The sequence below is a fragment of the Bolinopsis microptera genome, chromosome 8 (genome assembly GCF_026151205.1).
Source record: "Bolinopsis microptera isolate Bmic1 chromosome 8, MBARI_Bmic_1.0, whole genome shotgun sequence".
NCBI classification, from domain to species: domain Eukaryota; kingdom Metazoa; phylum Ctenophora; class Tentaculata; order Lobata; family Bolinopsidae; genus Bolinopsis; species Bolinopsis microptera.
The window spans coordinates 6,840,666-6,849,471 of NC_087079.1; positions in this window are offsets into that span (position 1 = coordinate 6,840,666).

Genomic DNA, 8,806 nt, shown 5'->3' on the forward strand with positions numbered 1-8,806 from the left:
TTTGCTTGGTCGTGAAGAACCTTTAACTCCTCATCAGTATCCATTATCGTGGTCCGATATACTGTCCAATCAGTCGTTTTTATTGCATTCTCTAACTTTTCCTTGTCAGAAGTTGCTATGCCTTCTCTTAAAAGCTGTTTACAATAAGCTGATCTCTCAGCTTGATCCTTCTCAAATCTTCTCTGTCGCTCTTCCTCCTCTCTTACTTTTCTAGCATCCTCTATTGCTTCTGCAATCAACTCCCCTTCTATCCCATTCAGAGCTCTAAGTATTCGTAACCTGGGGCACTGACTCACCAACCTGATTGTAGCATCACTTCGGGTCTTGATGGCATTCCTTAGGGCCTCCTCCCCTCCGTCCTGCTGTCTCAGCACTTCCTTTTCTGCCTCCTCTAATGCCTTTTTCAATTCCTCTGCCCTTCTTTCTTCTTCTTCAAGCTCTTTCCTTTTTGTTGCTACCTTTCTTGCCATCAGGAATTCAAATAACTGGACAGCTTTATCATTCTTTTCTCTGAGTTCCTTTTGGAAACATTCATGTTCGACAATATAAATTGTCACCTTCAAATCTGCCATATCTTTGGAGGCTATATCATCGTCTAGATACCTTTCAATCTCTCTCAGTCGTACAAGAGCAGGGTGTTCAATTTCGTACATCCTGGTGACAGAAGACCTCATAGAAGCATGAATTATGGGTCAAAATGTACTATCAACTACCAAATTGGAATTTTATTACGTCTTGAAATTATGACTAGCAAGAAAATTAAGTCTAAACTGCATAATTCGTTGACTGTAACAAACATTTATTACTGCTTGTTAAAAAAGAAAAGAAGACTAATAACTAATAAGCCATTAAAATATACATGGTGGCCCAGAAGTAACTGCCCACACGCAACCCTTTCATAACTCAAGTAATTCTTGTCAGAATTGCACACAAATTTCAAAGAATAAAGATATATATAGAGATATTGTCCCACATTGAAATCGTCGTTTGAATGTGGGACAATTTTGAAAAACTTGCCAACAGGCAACGTTATGCCACTGAAACAAGCGCTACATTTCAGTCATGCAAAATTATACTGACATTATTTTGATATAGTATCGCAATGTAAGTTGCATACTGTGTTGCCTGATGACAACTAACAAGACTAAAAAATAAACATGTTAATGACATAATTAATTTGGCTGAATCAACACAAAGAGCCACATTAATGTTGTGGCTGTTTGAGAATAAAAAATCAAATCAAATCAAGAATAATTACATTAACATCATCACAACTTTCGAAAACATTCTTCCTAATTACTACATTAGCAGAGCTGTGAACAAGTCACAATCTTCGTCATTAAAAACAGTTAACAAAGTTAAATATAATCGGTCAAAAGTAGTAATTATTGAATACACAATACACAATAGTAGTAATCCTGCAATAACTTAAGTTAAATACAATTTAACTCTTGGTGACAAGATTGGAGATGTTGGTATACCAAGGAAGGCCCAGCATAATCTGCTTGTGAAATGCAGCGGAGAGAAGTTCATTTTCAGTGCTTTCAAGGCGACTATAGAAATCTATTGTAACTTTACTTTACTTTACTTTAAACAATATCATCTCAAGAAAAGAGACCAGAATGGTCCGCCAAATTTAAGGAGTGGTTGATAAGAAGTGTTGAACTCAGCTATGAGTCGTCTATAGGCAAATTTAACGGAGAGTGGTACAGACAAAAACGAGGAGTACCGACAGGAGGCAGTATCTGTGTACAACTTGCAAACATAGCAGTATACCATGTCATGCGTGAGCAAGTCTATTCAGACACGGAACTAATGGAACCTGTAAAATCGGTCAAGAGATACATAGACGACGGCTGTGAAGTATTCCATGGTACGAAAAGACAGTTTTTAAAATTCATCGCGACTGTCAATACAAGGCTAGCAGAACTTGGCCTCCACATTGATGAGAACATCATAGAAGATAACAATGTTTATGTGGCGTTCTTAGACATAGAATTTTGTTTCGACACCGCAGGTGATCTTCAGACAGACCTCCATGTTAAAGAGACTGATGCTCGCTCTTACCTGTACTTCGGTTCCCACCACCCGAACCATACATTCAGCAGCATAGTCTATAGTGCATGCCTGAGACTCCGGCGAATCATCAATGATAACGACAGACTCCGAAAACAAATTGATGAATTAAAAACCTTTTTCTTCCAATCCAACTACCCTAAAACTATGGTAGATAACATCAGTGAAAAAGTCAAAGGCTTTGAAAGATGCCTCAATCCACTGGACAACTCAAACAGCAGTGTCCTGGTCCCAAAGTCTCCAGAACCAGCAGTCCGCGTTATTTCAACATTTAGCAGCGATCAAGAGTTAGTAGAATCGGTAAAAAGATTGGAACCAGAACTCAGTAGAACCAGGAGCTTCTCAGGACTATCTGGTTCCCATACAAGTGGAAACACCACAGGCTCCCCAATATCATCTAGAGCCGGTACATCACGCCCTATCTTCAAATTCGTCAGACGTACTGGAACATCATTTAGAAGGAAGTTAGTCAAAGCAAAACAGTTTGCGGATGACTTAACCCAACCTCACACAAGACCATGTGGGGGCAGACACTGCGGTACCTGTAACATCATATCTCCACATCCATCAATAACAGTCAATGGACAGCGAGCCAAAGCAGTGTCTGGTACATGTGTCAGCTACAATGTTGTATACATCTTCAGTTGCCAACTTTGTAACATGTGTTATGTAGGAAGAACGGTGAAGCCCCTAAGGGCACGAGTAAACGAACATCGCGCCCATTACTACAAGCTCATTTCGGACAATACGTTTGTCCCTGAAGAAAACGACGACGGATTCAGCTTGGGTAAACACCTTGTAGAAGTTCATAACATGAAACAACGTGACAATTTCAACCAGGCTTATAAAGTGTCAATTCTCAGTAATAGTAGCCCAAGAACTCTAGAAGTGGATGAACACCGTTATATTCAGAAACTAAGAACTATACGTCCATTGGGGCTCAATGCCGTGGACCCGTTTGGGATTCCATTATTGGATTTATCTTAAAGGTTTAATTCCATTGCATTGGGGCACAAAAGTCATGTTTTTAAAAATATTCATAGGTATCGTTTTTAGTTGTGTCATTTGATCATTTCCAATGTTACACTTTGTAGGAGCTGATATTAACCGAGTTTCTGATTCAGGATGTTACTGAAGATAGTAATGAAAATGTTTTAACACCTCAGTACTGTGTTTTACTACAGCTCAACCTGCTCAGTCTGACTATTTGGGAATTTAAACTCTTAATATCATATACACTTAATATCACAACGACCCTATAAAATGAAACCTTCAAAAATTCAGTATATTCACCATGAACTAAAATCAAAAATATTTATATTCACAAAGAGAATTGTATCATTGATTGCTTCTTTTGAGCTTCTTGCGCTTTTTCTAATTGACAGTCGTCGCGTAATATTAATAATACTGGTTTAAATTTCACGAAATATTGCGCGCCGTTAATTTGAACAATTGCAGTGGCGCGCACCCGCCTTCCGAAACAAGCGCGCCTGCAGTGGCGCGAAAGCAGATGGTTAGGTAAAATTTGATACATGTTACGTATCCCAAATAACAGAGATATATTTTCCACCTTCGGCGGCGCACGCCAAAACAGAAAAGTGGCATGCAACGTATGTCAAGGTGAATTAAATGAACATTATAGCCTGGGGTCCCCAATGTAGGCAAGCTAAAAGCAATGGTGATAGTATATACATTTTTGTGATTATTTTAAAAATTATTTAAAATTATTTAAAATTATTTGTGTATTTTGTTTTGTGTTTGACATTATTAAATATGTATTACTTTTTAAAAAAATTCAAAATTTTTGAAACCCCTAGGGGTTTCAAAAATGTTTATATAAATTTTTATATAAATTTTTATATAAATAAAATAAAAGACAATTATGAACATATGTTCATAATTGTCTTTTATTTTATTTATCCAGTTGTTTGATCGTTTCTATCATTCGAAAGTTCGAAAAGATTTGTTTCAGGACCAACAATGTGTTGAAACCACTGTCCTCTTTTGTGTATACCTATTTTTGCGCTCGAAGCGTTCATTTAACCAGGTGCTTTTATACCACTGCGGGCGTGCCTTTTTACAAACACTACTCCAAGCGCAAGGGCTTTGAATAGAGCAATGCGAAGCGCGCAGCGGCCCAAATAAAGATAAAACGTATACAACGTGTAGCAAACAATGTGGGTTTAAATAATTTATTCACTTTATTTGGGTGCCACACTGTGTAGAACGGCAACTTTACAATGGAATTTAAACCTCATCTGACAAATACTCTACTTTACTTTATCCTTATACGAACACTATCGTCCCTAATAAAATAGCTCAACACATGTATTATTTTTTAAATACACTTTCGTAAAAGCCAAACTTTTTTTTTAAAAAAATTAAATACTTTTCAAATTTTACAGAGTACAGCAATAGATGAATATAAAATAGAATCGTTCAAAATATCGCCCCCATTTGTAAAATATGATGGCATGGGCACCCAAACACGGTAAACACATAGTGAACTATGTCCGCAGTAACTTGGACCCATTACATCGAATTAATCTAAATCCAAAAATTTATGAAAAACTATTTAATAACAAACAAATCCATGGTGAATAACTGTGGATATTTTTTGAATTCTTTAAGGGTTGATTTTATATAGGGTCATTGCTATATTATGTGTATATTGTTTTAATAATTTTACCATTGCAAAAAAAAAAAAATAACTGTGGATATAGAGTCAAAATTGGTATTTCAATACGTCAAATTCCAGATACATTAGATACAGGTCTGAAATGGTCATTAATGTGTGAGAAGGTGTGCGGGTGAAGTGTGATATGATGTTGAAAGTATAGGAAGGTAGATAAAAAAATTAATAAAAAAAAAATAATAATAATATGGGGAGCAAAGAGACTAGGCTAGACTGTTGTTTCACTATCCAATAAACATTTCCAGAGATGCTTAGTGACCTCAGCTTTGAAAAGACTAGTAGACACAATCTGTCTTACCTGTAAAGGGAGTCCATTCCACAGTATATGGGTTCTGTAGAAAAATGATTTTGCCAGTGGGCTATTTGAGGTACATGTGGTGTGTGAATTCTGACTTAACTTAGGTAAAATTGATGACACAATAGACAGACTGTCGAGGTGGCAACGTCTTAGTCGAGAAGTGCCCTGATATAAAGAGAGATAGTGAGGCAGCGATACAGGAATTAAATTGGTAAGAACTTTGTGGAAAAAAATAAGATCATTCAAGTCAAACTTTTGAGACAAAGGGAGAATGTCGACAAGCTTGCACTTTTTGACATATTGCTCAGGTGGATAACTGCGGCCCTCTTCAGACAGAATCCATTTAATAGCTCTCTTTTGGAAACTTCCTAATTTAGTATGAATTCAGTATGAATTGTCCCTCCTTTGATGTAGTGGTGCTTGTTTGGCTCAGATTCTTTCTTCTTATAATGCAGGTTTCGAACAAGAAGTCTGTGCTTAACTCGATCCTCCAAAAAGCAGTCTGGACTAATGAAGACTGAGCTGAACTTCTCTGATTGTCGCAGCTTTCGAGCTTGACTGATTATTTGATAGGCTGTTCTGAAACTGGACAAAGTGTTTTCAGGTAACACCTGTAAAGTGTAAAATCTCTTAAAAAGTGTATTTCTAGAGCAAAATGCGCAGTTTTGCTAATTGCTAATACCGTAGAATGTTTTGACTTGATATAACGACGTCCTCGTAATGACACAAGTGACTGATCAACCACCTTATTTGATAGTGTTTTTGAAATAAAGTATTTATATTTTTAACTTGGGCCTGGGGTGTAAATATTTTTTAGGGATTTTATTTATTTAAAAAAATTTCAGATCTATCATGTTCTAACCAATCTTTCCCCTTTAGCAAGATCACCCTGAACTCTACTGTGGTGAGTAGAGTGTTACACTTTGTAACTGTGCTTAGCTTTTCCTAGTATAGTTTTCAGTTAATCTTTCTAGTAAGATAGGAACTGTTATTGATATTTCTAATTGCATTTATTCTATAATGTATTGCATTACAAATTATATACGTTTTCAGATAGATTGATAACAACCATTGTGATTTCATTGCATACATCAGAGCAATAAACATATCATACTATCTGTTACTAAAATGCCCATTGTAGCCTATATTATTTAGATTTTCATCATCATCTTAATACCGTAGTCAAGTCTTTCCAAATTGTCCCACATTGAAACGATGATTTGGCGCCCCCGCACAGCGGAGTTTACCTGGGAACCTCAGGCTATCATGTTCATAAACAATATGAGATTAGGCGGAATGACAGGCTGAGCGCCGCCCAGTAAAGCAAGGTCGGCGGGGCCCTTTGTTACGCCACTGGTTCCGTCAAAGATGTGTCAAAGAAGAATCCTGAAAATCAAATGGTGTAACGTTGCATGTTGGAGCCTCCTCCACCTCATAAAGTGGAAAGATAAAATTGGACAAATTATGTGATTTTAGCGGATACGCCAGTAAAATCTCTAAAAAGATATGTTTCTAGAGCAAAATGTGCAGTTTTGCTAGTACTTAAGTTACTTTTTTCAAAATTGTCCCACATTCAAACGACAATTCAGCGGGTCCCTTCGTTACGCCACTGCTATCGTGTATCTAACGCTGATGTACTCAAGCATACCAACAACGCCCCTGTTGATACTTTTGTGTACAAGCAGCTAGGCTCAGATGGTTTGGTTATGTGTTGAGGATGCCAGAAGAGAAAATATCCAACTATCTTCTGCACTGGATCACAAAGAATGGCAAAAAGTCTAGAGGCAGACCTCGCAAGAACTGGTTATCATGTACTGCCCTAGAGAATGAGGCTAATATCACAATGGAAGCAGAGCAACAAGCAACAGACAGGGTACTGGGGTACATTGGTGCAGGCCACTTCAACGATTAAAAGGAGACCTTTTCAAGTACAAGTTAGTAAGTTTCAGGACTTAGATAGATTTATTTGATGGATTAATTAGTTTATTCTATTTTGTCCAATGTTTTAAGCTTTTTCATACCTGGAAAAAGGTTTGTTTGTGATATATTACATTGGCAAAAAGTAATAAAACAAAAGTTGATTGAACAAAAGTTAAATTTATTACCAATTATTCAATCAATACATATGATAAACTCTAATATAGGAAATTCACAGCAAAAAAGATGCTTTAAACTATTTTGTTGTAGCTTATAGATTCTAATAGTTCCTATACTGGGTTGAAAAACAAAAATGGGAGAAAATCGTTAATTTTAAACATTTGGGGGAATAATTTGGTTGCTCAAAGCAGTCAGATTATCCTTTGCTTAGTATTTAAATCATAATGGTATCAAAATCTGCCACAGTATTTATAATTGTTTACTCTAAGTTACTAAATCATTTGTACAGTAGCATTAGAATCTCTATGGACATAAAGCTACATTCATGTTCTTTGAGCCTATCAATGGTTTAGATTTCACTATTTTCTATCTAGCGAGCTTTTAAGAAACAATTTTGTACCACTGTGTGATTTTCTGTTATATTTCTGAGCATTCTTTTTGCCACCATTACATCTGAAGTTTTCTGTAAAAAAGAAGAACTATGATCTCCCTTGAGGTGAGTGTATTATATTCATTGTATACTTAAAAAACATTAAAAAAAAAACATTTTATGAATCTGTAAAGTAGCATGAAGAAGAGTTGAACAGGTATTCTCTTATAATTAACATAATATTATCTTATGACTGCATAAAGTTTGGGCCAGTGGCCAGCTTATGTGAGTTATTAGTACGTCAATGAATTGCATGTCATTTATTAATCAAATTATGTGTCTTATGAATTGTTTGGATCCATCATTGATTTGTGTTATATGTATAATCCTGTGAATTTCTTCATGGCAATAAAGGCATGCTTTTGTTCACAATTTTTGTTGCCACTGACGACTTATTTGTAATTTTCTGAATAGTTTGTCATGGTGAAAATGGCGACAACGGCAAGAATAGAAAAACATCTTTGTCATTTATCATGAGTTTTATTGATTCTTTGCAAATCAAATAAAAAGGTTTATCGTGAAATTGGCGATGATTCCTACTCAATATTTGATGTTTTGATGCTCTGTCTAATAAATCTGTTGAGGTAACAATACATAATATGTATATAACACGATTTGGGGAATAGAGTAGAACTTCAGAAATCCCTCCTGGCATTCAATATATATTCTGTAAGTCATTTAAACAACAGGGCTGCCAAATACCAATATTCTGAATACTGAAGTAAAATAAAAACTAAGATAAGCAGTTGCTTCAGTAGAACCAGTGCTCCATCACATGAACCCTAATATTTATCTTTCTGTCATGTTTGTATAACACAATTTGAAACATGATACTTACTAAACACAATATTTATCATTACTATACCTTTCTAAGATAAGGAATGCGTCATCAGTGATGTGTATCAGAGCTCAGTGTTACCATGGTTACCATGCACACTTCCAAACAGGTGGGTATCTCAGCACAGTTATAAATGTTGTCATCGTGATCGTTACTAAATACTGCAATCTTGTCAGTTCATAGCATTTTATATCACCATTGTTGGGTTCTTTAATTACATGTGCAAGGTATCCTCTCTTCAGTAAATGTTCGGTTACTTAGGAAATGATCCAGCATCTCTAGCATCATAATAGTCGTCAGATATTACTCTAAAGCTAACTGTATAATACTGATAATAACATGAGTTGTGGCCGTAGTATTGATTGGAGTATA